General features: G+C 36.8%; 1 protein-coding gene across 3 annotated transcripts in view; it reads left to right on the forward strand.

The window, feature by feature from the left end:
- The first annotated feature begins 107 nt into the window (after positions 1-107).
- The window catches only part of egr3 (early growth response 3), a 79,147-nt gene continuing 60,708 nt past the window's right edge, over positions 108-18,546 (forward strand). For 2 of the 3 annotated variants that reach the window (XM_028457227.1, XM_028457226.1), the window contains exons 1-3: positions 108-2,738; positions 8,400-8,500; positions 8,679-8,811. The gene's annotated coding sequence lies outside the window, so the exon portion shown is untranslated. Of the gene's footprint in view, positions 2,739-8,399; positions 8,501-8,678; positions 8,812-12,078; positions 12,180-18,546 lie in introns of those variants that run through there. The other variant, XR_003674791.1, reaches the window with a different exon arrangement.

The following is an 18,546-nucleotide window of genomic DNA, read 5'->3' on the forward strand; positions in this document are numbered from 1 at the left end:
CAGCTGAGAAAAACGGCTTTTTCTGAAAAAATCTATTCGTGACTTTGAAGCAATTTTTTTTTTCTTGCTTTAGTGACACCTCAACATTGGTTTAGTTCTATAAAACTTCGAAAACAACACTGAGACCAGGCTTTTGGTGGCAAAATTATTATTATTTTGCTATCTAGGTCAGAGTTGAATGGTTTGCTTACTGTATTTTGGCATTTCTCCAAGTCTCTCCCCCCCTTCATTCTCCCCAAATTTCTCAACTTCCTCCTTCTCCCGGACATGCCGAGTGTCACCGCTTGCCGCATTTTTTGATTGTTTTATTTCACCATTGCGACACTCTCAATAGTCCACTTAGTTCCACACATGCTCTGATCGAGTGTGCGCTGCTGGGATCTTCAGCATCATCTCTTGTAGCACCATTTTTTGTCCCGTAAACTTCTTTCCTCTTCCTCTGAGCTGTATATTCACAGTAGAACTCTGTCACAGTGTATCTTAGCAACTTCCGTGAAAAAATTTAATTGACGTAATATAACGTCCTTGGCACTGAGCGTTTGGATTTGAAATGACGTAATATTACGTCAATGGCACTGAATGAGTTAAGAAACATTGTACTCTGTTTCCAAATGCAGATTTATTCTCCTTTAATGCTAACTTTTATCAGAAAAAATGTCAGTTTAAAAGGAAAAGTTTACCAATGGAGGACTTCGTGTTATCTTTGCCTCTTTGTGAAAAATTATTTTTTTGTCAACACCCATTTAACATCTAGAGCTCTGTCCTGTGTTTCTGCTGTTTTTTGTCGAAACCTCATGCCTTAATGTACAGTGTACTGCAGTGTTTGTTATTGAATGTAAAGTAAGTCATGGTGCTTTCCGGGCGCTGTGTGTATTTGTCTATGTACATAATCTATTGTTGGATGTAGTGCAAATCAAGCGCTGGGCGATACGGTTAAACAACTGTCAAAGGGATAAAACAAAACCTGTGCATTAAAGCTGGATTATAAAGCTAGATCAATTACAAAGTGCACAGTTTAGTTTGCTTTCATATTCCTGTAACAGTATGAAACTATTAATTTTATTTTATTTTATTACTTTTTATTTAATGTTTAGATACTATCACATTAAATAAAATATATGCGACCTGTTAAACTTAAAAACAGAAAAATAGATTTTCAACTTTTCAGGTCAAATCAGACAAAAAAACAAAACAAAACAAAACAAAAAACACATTAAACAAAGAAAGGGAATTTTTCTATGCCTATTTCAAAGCTAATCCAGGTTAACTCACAGAGATGGATGGAACACTTTGGCATAAGAAGATACAAATTGCTGCCTATTTTTAACAAAGTTTTGTATTTTGCACAATCGAAGGCTTGTCTTGGACAAACTTGCACTGCTTTGCAGCCCATTGGTTTTTAGTTTGCATCAGAGGCCGTAACAAAACGTTCTGATGATTTGACGAAAACATCAGAATCAGATTAGATCCAAACCTCTTGCCTGTGTGTGGGTGCTAATAACAGAGCTGCAGAGAAGCACAAACCAAAGGGGCATTCGCAGCACCAGGAAAATACTTTTGCTGTACAATTATTACAGCATGCTTACAACAGGAGCATTAGGGTGATGCAAGGCAATGTTTTTACCTTGATGTTTCAATTTAAAATAAAAGAAATAAATAAATGCACTTTTAAGGGAAAAAAAAATGTTTTGACATAGAGAAAAGTCGTTTTTCTTTAGATTTTCTGAAAAAATACATATTTCTGGGGAAATTCATTTCAGTGATAATGCAGCACATAGAAAAAATAATGGCATCTAAATGAATATGATTAACTGAGTGTTGCCACTCCTAGGATTTCTAGACATAATTTATTCCATTGTTTAAATTTTCCTTCCGATCCTTAAAAAAACATCTTGTTTCACAATGTACGACTTTATTCCCCTTAAAGCTCTAACATTGTCTTTATTTTTTTTAAACTTTTAAATTACTTTTTTCAAAAACTGTTTTTCAGACATTGTACTTATTCCTATTTTGTTTTATTTTGCTCTAATTTCTTATAGGAATTGCCCTTTTTCTCGAGTTTTTTTTTCTTTCAACTTGTTCAATATTCAACTTTTATTATTACCCTTTAACATGTTTTTCCTTAAATGATGACATTTTGCTTAAAAAAAATGTTTACACCTTTTTGAGATCCCTTGAAATTTTGACCTTATTAAATTCACTTTTTGATAAAGTAAATTTAAGTCTAATCCTCAATTTCTCTTCAAAAAATGACTTCTCTACCTGTATTTTTGACAAAAAAAAAACAAAAAAAACAATGTTTTTCTCAACAATAAAATAAATAATATGTCTGCATGACCGAAAGAGTGCATAAGAGGCCTTGTTTACCAAAATGGATGAAGTAGATTGACTGAATGAATGAATGAATTTAGAAAAATAGATAAATAAAATCAGATAAATAAATAAATGATGGTAAAGCATTTTTAAAATAGTGAATGTTCTCAGTGTTTGGCGCCTGGACAACAATTTTCCCAGGTTTTTTTTCTCCAATGTTTTTATAGTTTGAGAGCTGTAAATGTGTAGCATGTGTTCATGAATATCTGTGTAAATAAAGTTTATTAAATAAACAAACAGAAATGTGAGCACGTGTTTCTCCCGCCCTGTGTCAAAGAGGATCTGAGCTCACTGAGAACAGACTGAAACACTGAGGAAAAGCTGCACTAACTAAAGAAAACCACGACGACAAATACCCAGAAATGGTAACGTATGCGAAACATAAATATGCTACAACTACATAAACATGGATTGCTAAAGTGTAGTTTGTGTGCACGTGTATATATCTAATTATTAGCAAAGACCTGAGTTAACATGGGCCGTGTTCAGTGTCATAAAAAGGCTAGAGCTACTTTTAAACCACTGTAAATATCATTTGAGTCCATGATGGTGGTAAAATATCGCTTTAACTTTATTTGTTTATTAAATAAGTGTCAGTAGAGTGACAGTGTGTCTTCGAGCTAAAACAGGGTTAGCCTAAATATAGCCACTGAAATATCACCGCTGATATTAAACCAATGACATAAAGATCCTTGTTTTTATCTCCACAACGAGCAACTCGACATTATTAGAACACATAAACACAGTAGGTGTTATATAGTTGTCACTCAATAGCTTTGTAGGATTTGGCCAAAAAAACTAAACAGTGTCAAAATGATTATTTGTAGCGCTTGTACGTCACGTGAGTAACATTTGGAGTTGGTTGCCAGTGCGCATGCGCAAGTGGTGCAACATATAAAGTGCCAATTAGGAGAGTAAATACAGGGCTTGTATCGCGATACCAGTTCTGATCCGATACTTTTTAGGCAGGAGCTCTCCGTACGGTTGCCGTATCAATATACCAACATTCTATCCGTATGCAGCGCCCCTATTTGGCTAGTTTAGGTCACGTGATAGGTCAGTCATTGGCCAGTTTAGGTTGCGTGACTAAGAATAAACCTTACCCTAAAAATTGATGAGATATTGGGTTGTAACCTAAACCTAACCCTAAGACGCTGCGTACGTGTACTTTGGTAACTGTACCAATAGCACCGGGGGTTGTCCGTACGGCACTTTCTACTTTTTAATAACTGGTTGATGTGTCAGGTGGATTTGTTGGGTTTTTTTTATTTTCTTACAAATTTTATATTTTGATAGCGCTTCCAGATGACTTTTGTTGTAATTTGCGCTATATAAATAAAGTTGAGTTGAATTGAATCATCAAGTTGTTTTGGATCATTTTGTTCAAATTTGACAGATTATGGGCAAAGCTACAAAACATTATCAGTCCGTCATAGGGCTGGGCGATATGGACCAAAATTCATATTTCAGTATTTTTTCACAAAATAGCGATATACGATATAAATCTTGATCATTTGAATTAAAATAAAGTCTGGCCAGAAAGAATATTCAGGTTTAAATTTGCTGATGCAAAATGCAATACAGGCTAAAAAAAACCCTCGCGGTGCTTTAAGATTGGTAATTTAAAAAAAACAAAAAAGAAAAAATTGTGAATGTATCACAAACATAGGCAACTCACGGCCCCAAAAGTAAATGGACATAATGACAGCAAATAATACACAAAATTACTACAAAAACCCAATTTAACAGATAAATACAAAAAGACAAAACAAAACAAAAAAACACATAACAGGACGACAAAAACGTACAAATAAATGGAGAAATACACAAAAGAGCAACAAAAATACAAAAAAGGACACAAAAAGAGGAAAAATGCACAATTTAACAACAAAAATCAACATGTATACCAAAAAATAAATAAAAAATACAGAAAATGACTCAGGAAGACTTCCAAAATTACCAAACTCATCTGATTGTGCTTTTCATGCTGTTCTGAGACGTAGTGATTGCAGTGACTCCTGAAATGGGTATTTTAATACAAAATAAGACATAAAATAGAAAAATATATTGATATCGTAATTTTCTATATATCGCCAAAATAGAATCCTGATATTATGCCCAGCTCTAGTCCTTCACATCATTCCTTCCAGGCTACTTATGATCTCCACTGCTCTTGGGGAATCAGCTAAGTGAAATAATAAAAGTAACTTGTATGTAATCATTTAGTATTTCTTTCATAGCTAAGACAAAGAATAATTATAATCATCCTGTACAGAGCCAAGATATATTCATTGTATGGTTATTTACATAGTTATTTTTGTTAAATTCTGTACCTTAACGTTTTGTAGTTACACCTATTTTACTATATCTTAATTTATCCGCATTGCCACTTTGTTTGCACTTTACTGTAGTTTAAAGTCACCTGTCCCTGATGATATCTAGTCAGTTATTGTTTTTTAGTCATTTAAAACTGAAGTGCAGATGGACTGAATATCGTTACAAAGCAGTTCAAGAAATTATGCATATATACAATGGACATAAAAAGTCTACAAACCCCCTGTTCAAATGCCAGGTTTTTGTGATGTAAAAAAATAACACCAAGATAAATAATGTCACTACTTTTTCCACATTTAATGTGACCTATAACCTGTACAATGCAATTGAAAAACAAACTGAAACCTTTAAAGGGGAAGAAAAAAAAACTTGGGAGAACCTGGTTGCATAAATATGCACACCCTTAAACTAATACTTTGTTGCAGCATTTTTGGCTTTTATTACAGCACTCAGTGTTTTTGGGTAAGAGTTTATCAGTGTGGCACATCTCGATGTGGCAGTATTTGCCCACTCTTCTGTACAAAACTGCTCCAAATCTGACAGATTGTGAGGGCATCTCCTGTGCACAGCCCTCTTCAGATCACCCCACAGATGTTCAATCTGGACTCTGGCTGGGCCATTCCAAAACCTCCATCTAATTCTTTTGTTGATTTGGCTGTGTGCTTAGGGTTATTGTCGTGTTGAAAGATAAAGTTCCTCTTCATCTTCAGCTTTCTAACAGAAGCCCAAAGTTTTTATGCCAACACTGCCTGGTATTTAGAACTGTTATAATGGTTCCCTCCACCCTGACTAATGTCCCAGTTCCAGCTGAAGAAAAACAGCCCCAAAGCATGATGCTGCCACCACCATGCTTCACTGTAGGTATGGTGTTCTTTTGGTGATGAGCAGTGTTGTCTTTGCGTCAAATATACCTTTTGGAATTATGGCTAAAAAGTTCAACCTTGGTTTCATCGGACCATAACACATTTTCCCACATGCGTTTGGGAGACTTCAAATGTGTTTTTGCAAAATGAAGCCGGCCTTGGATGTTTTTCTTCATAAGATAAGGCTTCCGTCTTGCCACCGTACCCCATAGCTCAGAGATTTGAAGAAGATGGGGGATTGTTGTCACATGTACTACACAGCCAGTACTTGCCAGAAATTCCTGCAGCTCCTTCAATGTTCCTGTCGGCCTCTTGGCAGCTTCCCTGACCAGTTTTCTTCTTGTCTTGTCATCAATTTTGGACGGACGTCCTGTTCTTGGTCTTCACTGTGTTCCATGTTATATTTGATTCCTTGGAAATACTTTTATAACCTTCACCTGACTGATATCTGTGATCCCTGATGCTTTGGAAGCTCTTTGAGGACCAAGGCTTGTGCTGGAAGATGTGGCTACACAAATGTCAGGAAAAACCTACTAGAACAGCTGAACTTTATTTGTTGTTAATCAGAGGCAAATGGTGACAGGTGTGTGCTGACTCCAATTTAACATGAGTTTGAATGTAATTGGTTAAATTTGAACACAGCCTCGTCCCTAGTTATAAGAGGGTGTGCACACTTTTACAACCTCATTCTCTCAGTTTTTTATTTTTACTTCACCTCCCTGTAAGGTTTCAGTTTGTTTTTCAATTGCATTGTACAGGTTATTGGTCGCATTAAAGGTTTAAAAAGTTGTGAAATTATTTATCTTGGTGTCATTTTTTTTACATCACAAAAACCTGGCATTTGAGCAGGGGTGTGTAGACTTTTTATATCCACTGTATATGTGGGAAGCAAAGCGGAGTGTCCCCTGTGTGGTCTTCTTCAGCTCACATAACTCAAGTAAATGAAGTGTTTAGTCAGTGTCCACCACACTAACCAGTATTCACCACCACCACCACTGTGCTGAATAATTGGCTTGTAAGCATTTAAAACCTCACTGCAAGAAGGTCGCCTTTTCTGATGAGTCATGTTTACTCTATAATAGCAGGGTGTGTCTGCTTTGCTGACTCAAAAAAACCAGGGTGTAAACATGTCTATTTGTTTAGCAATTTTCATTCAAAGGAATGTTGCTTAAAATTCTTTAAATGTTGAAAAGGGCTGGACTGGTTAAAGCAGTGTATTTCAACCTTGGGGTCGTGACCAGATGTAGGGTCACCTGGAATTAAAATAGGATCGCTTGAAATGTCAAGGAATTAATAAATAAATTAAAAAAAAAAAAAAACTAATTAGAATTATGTATTTATAGTATGTATTAAAAAAATGAATTATTTTTCAAATTAACACATCAGACATGATAAATAACAACTACCAAACTTTATTCAATACCTAAAATTTCTCAAATATAAATCTAATAAAATAAAATGCAGTATTAATATATCCTGGCTACTCTGTATTTGTAACACTTTAATAAACATGATCAAAAACTATTTTCCCTGGGTTCGGCAGAAATTTGTGATATCAAAATGGGGTCACGACCCAAAAAAGGTTGGGAACCACTGGTTTAAAGGCTCCACACAGGGGGGACAGCAGAGGCTTTAAAACAAAGAGTAAAATGGAACAATAAGATATTTAATTTATATTGTTTTAATAACATTGCTACAACAGACTCAACACATTGTCCTATTTACAGTAGAAACGTATTCCAAATCTGTTTTATAATTTGAAAAAATGACACGAAATGTATGTTTTTCAACCTGATTTAAACAATTCCATGTTTGATGTGAGCCAGAGGGTTCATTTTCCAATGTTAAAAAAATTTGGGGATAGATTCAGGAAAATAAAGAAAACTCTCACTTTTTGATTTGATCCCACTTCATCAAACCACCTAGGACACACGTGTCAAACTCAACTCCCAGTAATCCAAATCTGGACACACGTGTCAAACTCAACTCCCAGTAATCCAAATCTGGACACACGTGTCAAACTCAATTCCCAGTAATCCAAATCTGGACACACGTGTCAACTCAATGCCCGGGGGCCAAATCGGCCCTTTGGAGTATCCAATTTGGCCCGCAGGAGAAAGTAAGAAATGACAGAGAACACCTGAATCATTGTGTAAATTAAACTCAACAATATTTGTAGGAGCTCACAGTTTTCCCAGTGCTCATCATATCTCATGATTGCAGTCATTTTTAATGTTAAACGGTTGAAAATACTTACAAATTCTTAAATTTTTCTCAAATTATGACACAATATATACCATCAATAAATAGAAAATGGTCACAAAATCTAGGAAATTTAAAGTGAATATCCTGAATATCTATCACTTGGATATTGTCGGGTTCTTACATATTTTTGTATTTAATGTATACGTAAAAATGCAAACTAGGGCACAATAATGTTAAAATTGCTAATTGTCCTGCTTAAAATCTGTGGCCCACTTGAGATCAAACTGCTCCGTATTTGGCCCCTGAACTAAAATGAGTTTGACACCCCTGCTTTAGAGCATCCAAACTGTCTCACAGGAGAAAATAAAATGACTGAGAAAACATGAATCATGGTTTAAATCACCAAATAATTCAGTTGTAAATATGTCAACCTTTCCTAATTCACAAAGTCATTGAAACTCCACAATATTTGCAGGGGTTGGCAATTTCCCCATTCTTTTATCACATGACGGCAGTCATTTTTAATCACAAATTGTGGAAATAATTTAAAAGATACTACAATTTATCCAAAAACATGAAGGCTGTGTTTTTCACAGATAGCTAAGGTTTGTTGTTGTTTTTTAGGATGCACTGGTATTCTTTGTGCTGATGTGCTTTATTGGGGAACATTTCCACGTGGAGGGAGCAGAGGTGTCCTTGAGCTCGGAGGATGCATCTTTTTGTTAGTAAGTAGCTCACAATTCCACTACAAATGGGTTTAATTGCAAAGACTGACGGTGGCAAACACTTTAAGCCTTTTATATCAATGGTCAGTATGTGTTGCTACATTCTACACACTTCATCCTGAATACACAAGGCAATGCGCATGTTTGTGTAAGAACTTCCTGCCTTTATTTGTTATAGTGGAGGACTAGAGGTGATCTATCCTGAACTGAAAGTCGACAAATGCCTCGTCATCCCCAAGGAGAAGAGACTGAGAGAGAAAATCAGTAACGTTTGGAAAGCACCAAATGTTTTCTTCTCTGACGCACAAAAGGTGAGGCGTCTTTGAGTGAGTTTTTGGGTCAGATATTGTGTTTCAACAACTGCAATTTCATTCATAATCCCAATATTTTGGAAGACCCGTATTAAGGTTTAAATCGCATATTTAAAGTGCTTTGAGAAAAATTCACATTTTAACCTTCCAACACTGGTTTCTGTTTGATGCCCTGATTATTGACCCTGTGTAGTACTGGTTTTTTACCAAAGGGTGGCGGTAGCAGCACAATTTTTTTAATTTTTTTTTTATTTTGCTGCTAAACAAAAGTGATAATGGGTATAATTGAATCCCCTGCATATACTATATAATGCCAAACACCTTATATATATATATATATTTCACAATGATAGTATCCCTGTCACAAATTCCATATTTGTTAACAACTTTATCCCTATTTTCTATTCTGGTCAGATTTGAATTTAATTGATGATCTAAGGTTAATTAAGTCAGTGATTTGTCTTTGTTTTGGCCCATGATGTGGTTTTCACTGTGTGATCCCAGAGGCAACGCTAAAAACTTGATTTGAAATATTCATTTTTAAATGAATTGGATCAAGCAACTTATTCCAAAGAGAAATCCACAGAGTAAACCCAATATACAACTAATGGAAACTTGGTATCAACTGTAATATTGATTGAAAAAAAATGAAATCTACAATGGGTAAAATTGATTGTGTATTGTTTGATTTCACTACTTTGGAAAAGTAGTTAAGAACTGTAATCTTTCCATTTTAACACCAGCTAATGTGGTTTTGTCTTAAAGTCCAAAACATTCGATTATTGGGGTATTTTCCAGAGGGTATAGTAGTGGATCAATGAGTGATTAGTTCTTGAACAACATTTTTATAAATGTTGCATATAGAAAGGACACATATTTAATAGTAGGGAAGATTACACAGGAAAAATATAATGGGTTTCACTAAGACCTGCTTACAGTTAGTGTGTGGTACAGTTCTTTTATTTTCTGGTTTGTTGTCGGTGTCTTATTTTCAATCTCCTAAGTGAAAGAGATACAGGTCGCAGTTCATATAAACCCCAGTGAGAATTGTACATCTTTGGAGTTAAAACCTAAATTGAAAGCCACCTCCAATCAGAAGCTAGTTTATGAATTCCACAGCTAAGCAGTCCAGCTTGAACTTGATCTATGGCCCTTCTCTTTCCCAAACTCCAGTTGATGTATGGTCGTATTATCTGTAACGCTGTCTTACCTGATTCTCTTTTATTGCCAGAATCAGTGTCAGCAAAACGGCTTACATGTTAGATTAAATCAATACCAACATTCCTTTACTAGGCTTTGGGATGTAATGCTCCACGTGTCCTTTACACTTATGTAAACTTGTGCCGCTGAAGGCTCACATTGTTGCCTGTGGTTCTGCGGTCCACCTCGGTTTATTCCACTCAGCCGTGCTGCCAGCACCGCTGCTATTCTCTGCCACTTGTTCCCGATTGCAGGAATACAGCACAGTGGCCGCTCAAATCCACCCACTGCAACACCCACTTCATTAGTGGGACGGGATGCATGCCTGCTGAGTAATTGCAACGGAACACAATGGGCAGATAGCTCATAAACCTGCCTGTATACACACGTCAGCCAAAAACAAAAAGCAACGACACTCAGAAGCCCCAGAGATCTGTGTCCAAACTTCACATGGTTTAGGACTTGATTTAAATAACTCACTATTTTCTAAACACTCGACCAGTTCTAAAGCTTTTTACTCACTGGCAGACACACATTCACACACCAAAGATAACACTGCTGCCTTGCAAGGCTCTCATTTTTTATTGGGAGATACTTGGGATTTTATTAGAAAACATTATAATGACCCCTCGACCACAGTTCTCACTCATCTTCTGATCCACTTGTTCCTCTTCAGGATCTTGTGGGTCTGCTGGTGCTTATCTCCAGCTGTCATCGGGGGTACACCCTAGATAGGCGCCAGTCCACCACAGTGCTAAGGCACACACAGACAAACAGCCACTCACCCTCCCATTCACCCCCACTAAGGGCAATCTAGCAGACGTGAAAGTAACGGATTACAAGTACTCACGTTACTGTAATTGAGTTGTTTTTGTGGGTACAATACTTGTACTTTTTTGAGTATATTTCTTGATCAGTAATTTTCTGTATACTTAAATACGTTTTAAAAGAAGTAAAGTAATTTGTTACATTTCTACTCCCAACCGTTACTGAGTAAGGTTTTATTTTTTGTTTTAAAATGATCAACAGACATTGTGAAACTACAAAAAATGGAATGACCAGACAACAATCAAATGCATCACATCATCGCTGACCAATCAGATTAAAGGTAACGCATGGTGCCAAAATAATACTGAACGCTGGTTATCCTCTTTGAGCATTCATTATTTATGTACATATAATTAATATTATTTGTCAGTTGTTTCAGCCAGATATTTTTTTTAAATTTTGAATTTAATTCATTGGTGCTATTTTTATTTATTTTTAAATAATAAAAATTTTATACAGATCAGATGCCTTTATGGAAAATGAATTAAGTGCCAATTGTGCAAGATTTTGTCTCCTTTTTTTTTTAAAACTTTATACGTGAGATTTTTAAACTTAATTTAACAGTTGATGTATTACCAAAAATAAGCATTGGGGTGAAAATAACTAGTTACTTTTACTTTGAGTACCATTTATATGAGCGACTTTTTACTTGTACCTGAGTATTTTATGTATAACTTACTTGTACTTCAAATAAGTTATTTTGTTTTTAGAAGATAATGAAACTCAATAAAATGTAAATTTATAATAACTTTCTTGGATCCGTATGCACTCTTTTAACACACTGAGTATGTGGAAGTGAACTGCTTTTCTTTCCCTGTCCTTTCCTTCACCCTGCCCTCTATCCTGTCTATTCCCTTGATAGTGTAGTTGTTGTGATCCCAGTGTTCCATTTAAATGTGAAGTTTCTGTATTTTATAACTCCTCTGTTCCTTGTCCTGTATGTAATCCTGTTGTATTTTGTTTTGTGACTCTCCTTGTTTTATTGTTACGTATTATTTTTTTTGACATCAGCCTGTCAAGAGACAACAGATGGAAATTAGCCTGTGGCTATAATCTGACGTATTTACATTTGTTGTATGTTATTTGATATGTACTGTCCTTACTTGATGGAAATTATACTAGAGTACAATTTCAATCAAGTAGCAGTACTTCTACTTCATTAGAATATATCAGTACTCTTTACACCTCTACAATCTAGAGACTTCAATCAACCTCACATTCATGTTTTTGGATCTTCAGAGGAAACCGTAGTACCTGGAGAAAACCCACGCAAGCACAGGGAGAACATGCCAACTCCATACAGAAAGGGCCTAAGTGTCATGCCAGGGCTTGAACCCAGGACCTTCCTGCTGTGAGGCAAGCCCCGTGCTAACCACTTCACCATCATGAAGCCACAGTTGATCCATAACACACATAGTTGTAGTAGCCTTCACCCATATGTCTGGAAGTGTGCCGTAATATCTGGCAATTGGTCCTGAAGATGTGAGGAGAGCCTCCATTTTATTGAATAATGTTATGTAAACATGTTTTTGAGGTAATGTATTTGTAGGGCTGCAAAAAAAAAAAAAACTTGAATTTGATAACACGTGATTTGTTGGTCAGCTCATACTAATTGCTAATTTCTTATACCATATTCAGCATACATATTAAGACGGCATGTTGGCAGTTAAATAAGACAATCCCCACACTAATAAAATCTCTATTTTCTACCAGAATAGTCTTTTTGTTAGTTTAGTTATCTTACAAGGGATTTAGCCACAGGTGCAAGGGAAGTTGATAGGAGGTAAAGTAGGAAGGTGGCGGCGTTATTGCACAATGGGATTTCCTTTTAGGTTAACAAAGGGTTTTATCTTAATTTTATTTGAAGGTAATGTCATTAATTGTCAATACCCTCTATAAGAAATAACAATTCATTATTATTATTTTTTTTTTTTAACTATAGGGAGCCATTGCGAAAGAGTCAAAGAGCCACATGAGGCTCCAGAGCTGCATGTTGCAACCCCCTGTGCTAGCTCTAGCTAGTGCTGAGTTAGTTAGATGGAGATCTGAGGCCTTTAGAGGCCAAGTCAACGCCTCAAACTCATTGTTGGGTACCTTGAACCAGTCCTCTCTACATTCTTCTTCGACAGGTTCCACACTCGACAACTATTTGCCGAGTTGTCGAGTGTGGAACTTTCTTTTCTGGTATTTTAAAGCTTTACCTCCTTCAGCAATACTAGCTTAGCTCATCTGTTGGATTGGACCACAGCTTTGACTTTGTGTGACCCAGGCGCTGATTTGCAGATTTTCTTTCCTTGGGCTTTCTAACCGCCACAGACTGGGAAAACCCCTGAAGATTTATTGTTTCAAAGATGGTCAAACCAGGCCTCTAGTAGTTATGGTGCTGTCAAACAAAATCAGCTCCATCAACTCAGAAGAATTGTTGCATATTTTATCAGATGTTACAGTTTTTCTTGGGTAATACATCACAAAACCCAATTATTTGTGGTCTAAAGTGATATTTATAGACATTTATTTTATGGGCAAACCTATGGAAATATTTCAAGGTACTTGAACACAACTTTACAAGAGAAAACCAATTTTCTACGGGTCCAATAATTCTTTAATTTTGGACATTTAACTGAATACTGGTGTACTACATGAATTCTTGGAAACCCTTAGATTTCAGATGCTTCTCTACATTCATTGAGAAGCAGCTCTTTTATGCATCTCTATGTGCAGCTATACCTCAGCTTTCTCATCTAAGCACACTGATCATCATTTTTGCTACTCTTTGTTTGTTATGATTTTAGTCCCTCTAAATGGTCTATTTTTATTTATGTAAACAACAGATGCCACTGCACTCCTGTCTGTTCAGTTACTCCAAAATTGGAGACACTTTGCTGTTGTTGATTTTCTTTTTTAGTAAGGACCACAGCCACAGGGCACATTCTTAGACATGGGGGATTTCAAAGCCTTGTTTTTTTAGGGAGACATTTCTTCCCTCTGGTGGATGGAATGAGGGTTTAAACCATTACTGCGATTAGAGCTGCCTTACTATGATCTCTTGAGCTTGCTTACTGCTGCTAATAGCTGTTTCCTCTATATTTCCTTCTATCTTTTTCTTTTTTGCTTTCTCTCTCCCCGTGAATGATTTTTATGCTTTTCTAAAACATGTGGAGGCGTTAGGAGAGGATTTAAATGCAACGATCCCCTCCTCCTTTTTTAAGGTTGGGGGGAGGAGGGTGAATCTTAGTGTTCTGTTCTTCAAACCTCTGATGACGACAGGGTAGCTTTAAACCTGGCAGTGCCCACGGCAGGCTGCCGTCTCAGGGCTGCCCACTTTCCAAAGTGTTGGCATGCTGGAGAAGCCGAGGGTGGGGTTCCTCTTTAACAGAACCTGTCATTCCTAGGAATGCCTACGTGTCCATCAATACAAAAATCCTTATCTTCCTGTCGAGAATGTGATCAACATTATTTTCAATAGGCCTTTGTTGAGCGAGGGGTCGTGGAAGTCTATATTCACAAACAGGGCAGTAGGGAAAGAATCTTGTTGGGCCTTTGTTTGACAGCAAGGGTCAAAAAGTGAGACATGTGCTGTAATGTAATTGCATATTTGCTGCCATCGGGTGGGTGTTTGGCTCTGCTGGATTAAATCAGCATGTTTAGCTGAGATTTAGGGAGTTTATTTCCTTAGGTAATTTTCTCCTTTTTCATTATAACCCCCTGATAAGCTGACCCGTATCCTGCTCCCTTCAGTCATTGCCCATTACTATACAAGCATACATGATTCATGCAAGCTTCTGAGCTGGAAAGAATTACAACCTTCTGCTAGCCGTAGTGCTGGATTGATTATGCATATTCATTGCATTGAAGAGAGGCAATATATCTCGTCTGTGTTCTCGGAGAAGGAATAATTTGCACATTGTGATGCATGTGTGGCTTGACACCAATGCAGTTTCAAGCAGATATACTCTTACTAACAGCCACACCACTGTGTAAGTATTTATTTAGTGACAAAGAAATGCATAATTGAAATTGTACCTGACACATTTTTTTATCTGCCTACCAGAGCCTACCTTGCATTCCTCTTTTATCACGCCCGTGCACTTTCTTTCTATTTCAAAGCTGCGTGTGTTGTTATAGCAGTGTTATATTCCTTCACCTTACATTGGGTCTCGGAGCGTAGGCTGGGGTACTTTTACTCTGGTTGAGAGTAAAATATGTTTTCATTTACTGTGAAAAAGCATTGTGTAATCAATGGGAGGATAAGATAGATTAGGGATGCTCGTGCAAATGACAATGGTCTAATTTTTATGGAAGCATCCCTATTAAAGTAAATGAGGGGAAAGAATGTGGTTAAAAATGTAAAACACACGGAGCAGACCTTGATAAGCTTAATATAAGGTTATTTACATTTTTCCTGAGACTTTTTTTTCTTTTACTCTACATGCAATTGCAAAGGCACTTGAGTTAAAAAAAAAAAAAAAAAAAACAATGCATCCCAGTAATAAGTCAAGTGTGCCTCAGTTCAGAGGTTATCAAGCAGCTTCTGAGAAGTAGCGAGTCTTAATAAAAGGGCCTCCCGAACCTTTTCCTCCTGATTATTATTCAGTATTCACACAGAAACTCTCTCTTGTCAGTTCATATACATTGACAGCAAGATCTGTTCAAACAGAGGTTCATAATCTGCATGGGAAGTGCATCTGCTGCTGTGGATACTTAGGCAAACATACAAGATTAAATTTCTATTTATATGAGCTACAAGAAATCTAACATTTGCTTGAGAATCATTGTGAATCCTGAGACGACGCAGTCATACTCAGGCATTAAAGGAGCTTATTCATTAGTTTTATTTAACGTGATTGTCCTGCTGTGTACAAGTTAAAAAAGTGTGAAAGTTGTATTTATTTTCTTGCTAGATTGTTGGAAATGTTCGAAACTCTGCACATAACTTAAGGAGAGCATCTTTGTAGAGCTTTATGCCTTAAATTGGGGTAATTGACTTTCTCTGACAGCTTCTTTTGTCTTTAAGCTAAGTACGTAGTCATAAAGTTAGAAGTGATCCTGTGAAGTTTGCTTAAGACTCAGATCTTGGCTTAGTGGCATTTTGCCCAAACTGTTTTGTGCTTCTCATTTGTGGTCCGGCACTGGGTTTTAGTTACAGCTGCTTCCCAATCCTCTGATTCACCTTCTTTAAGAACAGCTTCAGGGCTGCTCATAATGCTTAACTCTCCATAATGCCTTCCCCTTCATCTCCTCAGTAGTCTTATTGTCTTAACTGTGGATGGAGAAACAGCATAAGAAAAAACAGGTTAATACACGGTTGGCAGAGGGAAAGTAAAGACTCTTCTGAAAAGAAGAATTGATTCAAGTTTTCTTTGGATTTCTAGTAAATGTATGGAGTTCCTGGTGACTTTTTTTAAAAGTTTTTATTTAAGTCTGTGTTTCTACTCTTAAGATAAGAAGGTGATTAGATGAAGAATTTCTTCTAACTTTTACTGAAAGAATCTGCCTGTAGGTGCCACGATGAAGTCTATTGATCGGCCTGTGAGAATGATAAAACTTTTGTCCTTGTCAGCTTCCTAATCCACTAGTTTGGAAACGGGAAATGCAAATGAATCAATAATTTCCACCTTTTTTCCGCAATCAATTTCCAGATACCGTCAGAAGGTCAGGTTCAGGTTTTCTCACATTTAGAAAACTTAAGTTTATTCACCTGAAAATGACAGTAAAAGGGGATTTATTTTTTTTTGCAAGAACTTAAACCTCCCCCGCGACCCTGAAAACAGGAACAACCAGGTCAGAGAAAGGATGGATGGATGGAACTTAAACCTCTTTGTCAGGTCCTTTGTGCATTACTATATAGACCTTTACAAGTAGATCTATAGTTTTTGAAGGAAATCATTGACCTATTCAATTAAAGCTTTAAAACCAACATAAGACAAATAAAAGGGTAAAATCTAAGCTGAGTGAGAGTACACTTGAAACTGTGACCACTGTTGTCTCTTCTAGGTTTGTTTGTCCCAAAGGTTGGTGTTAAAATAATAGGAAAGAGGTGGGATGGTCTTAGAACCAAGAAGCTTAAAATGCAAAATCTTCAATAAGCCTAATTTCTCCAAGCCAATGGCGTAGCATTTTGGTGGGTTTGTGTTGATCGTCTCAACTGACTCACACGCTGTCGCCCCTCCCCAAATACAAACACCAGAGATTTACGTGGCTTTTCAAAAAATTTATCTCGACATTTATCCAGCTTAATCTTCTTAACACATTAAAGTGATTTCCTTTACCCTGAAGTGGCTGAAGCTGCAAGCTCACCGCCCCTCATGGTACTAAGACCTCAGATGCTTTGTGGACACCTTCAACTCATGAATAGGAGAGCGGTGGACAGGATCCAAGGCATTTCTCAGTGGTGAAGCTGTGGATGTCTCCACTGTGTGTCCATTTTTTCTTTTTTTTGTGCAGTATTGGTCCAACTGTTGCACTCAGTCAGTGTTCTTGGGCACATGGCTCTGCCAGCACTGCCCACTCCTTTGTGTGGAGGTTTGGAGCTCTCATCTTTTGAGCTGAACTGTAAGAGCATTCTCCCAGAGTAGGTGTTGTCAGGATGCTTTGTTTCCTTCCCAGAATGTCATCAGAAGTATGGAAAATGGGAAAAAAAAACTGAAGCACAGTGATGGCATGGTTTATTTGGCTTCCAAGTTCATGGCTGACTGCAGATTAGAGCATTTTCAGATTAGGCGATGTGCTTAACCTTTTCCACAGCCGCAACACAAATCTGAGAATCAGTTGTGACGGTTACAGTGTGTTTTTCATTAAAACACCACTTCACAGGCCGGGCAGAGAAAAGGTCCCGGTCAAATTCAAGTGCTGCTAATGTCCCCTTTTTGGCAGATTGCTCCATGCATGTGCTCGGGGGCAATCGTTTAGCCAAATCTCATCAGTCAAACTGTAAGCAAGCACTGGGAGACACTTATTGTGGATGAAGTCTTGGACAGTTTATTGTCATTTTGGTATTTAACAAAAGGTCCATCAGCGTGGAATTAGATATGATGGAGTCTAAGTAAATGTGTTGCAGACATATTTGATTCTCCCAACTTATTCACTTTTACTTACCCAAATCTGCCTTATCGAGCATGAAGAAAAATGACTTTTTATCATCATAAACACAGGAGCTTAGAGCCACAGGTCTCAAACAGTACTGGGCTAACCAATGATCAGTTTAACACCATGCACGTATTATCACACTACACTTTGAGCAAAAACTACAGTATTGGTAAAATCTCACTTGCAGAAAGACTTGAACGTACACAAGATATATCGCAAACCATCTGCAAGTAGCCCAAGTATGACTTGAATTTACCTCGATGTTAACTAAAATAATGATTTTCTCAATCCAAAAATAAATTATGAATAACAGTCTGAGAATTTTGAGGCGTCACGTTTTAAAAAAAAAATATGTTAAAAATGGTTTATCTTGTGATAAGAAAAAAAAGTCAAAAAAAAGTGTGATGAAGGTTAACTATGATAGATTATTATTGTCCAACACTGTGTGCAGTTTGCATGTAATAGCTGACAATACCACAATAATAGTATATAAAACAATATATAGGTAAAAAAAACATACTAAAAGTATGTCCTCTAGTATTTATAACCAGCAGGTATTCGACCTCTTACACACCGTTTTGACTGAGCACCTGGCAGTGATGATGACACCACATACTGTGT

This window comes from Gouania willdenowi, chromosome 9, assembly GCF_900634775.1.
Source record: "Gouania willdenowi chromosome 9, fGouWil2.1, whole genome shotgun sequence".
Taxonomy (NCBI): domain Eukaryota; kingdom Metazoa; phylum Chordata; class Actinopteri; order Blenniiformes; family Gobiesocidae; genus Gouania; species Gouania willdenowi.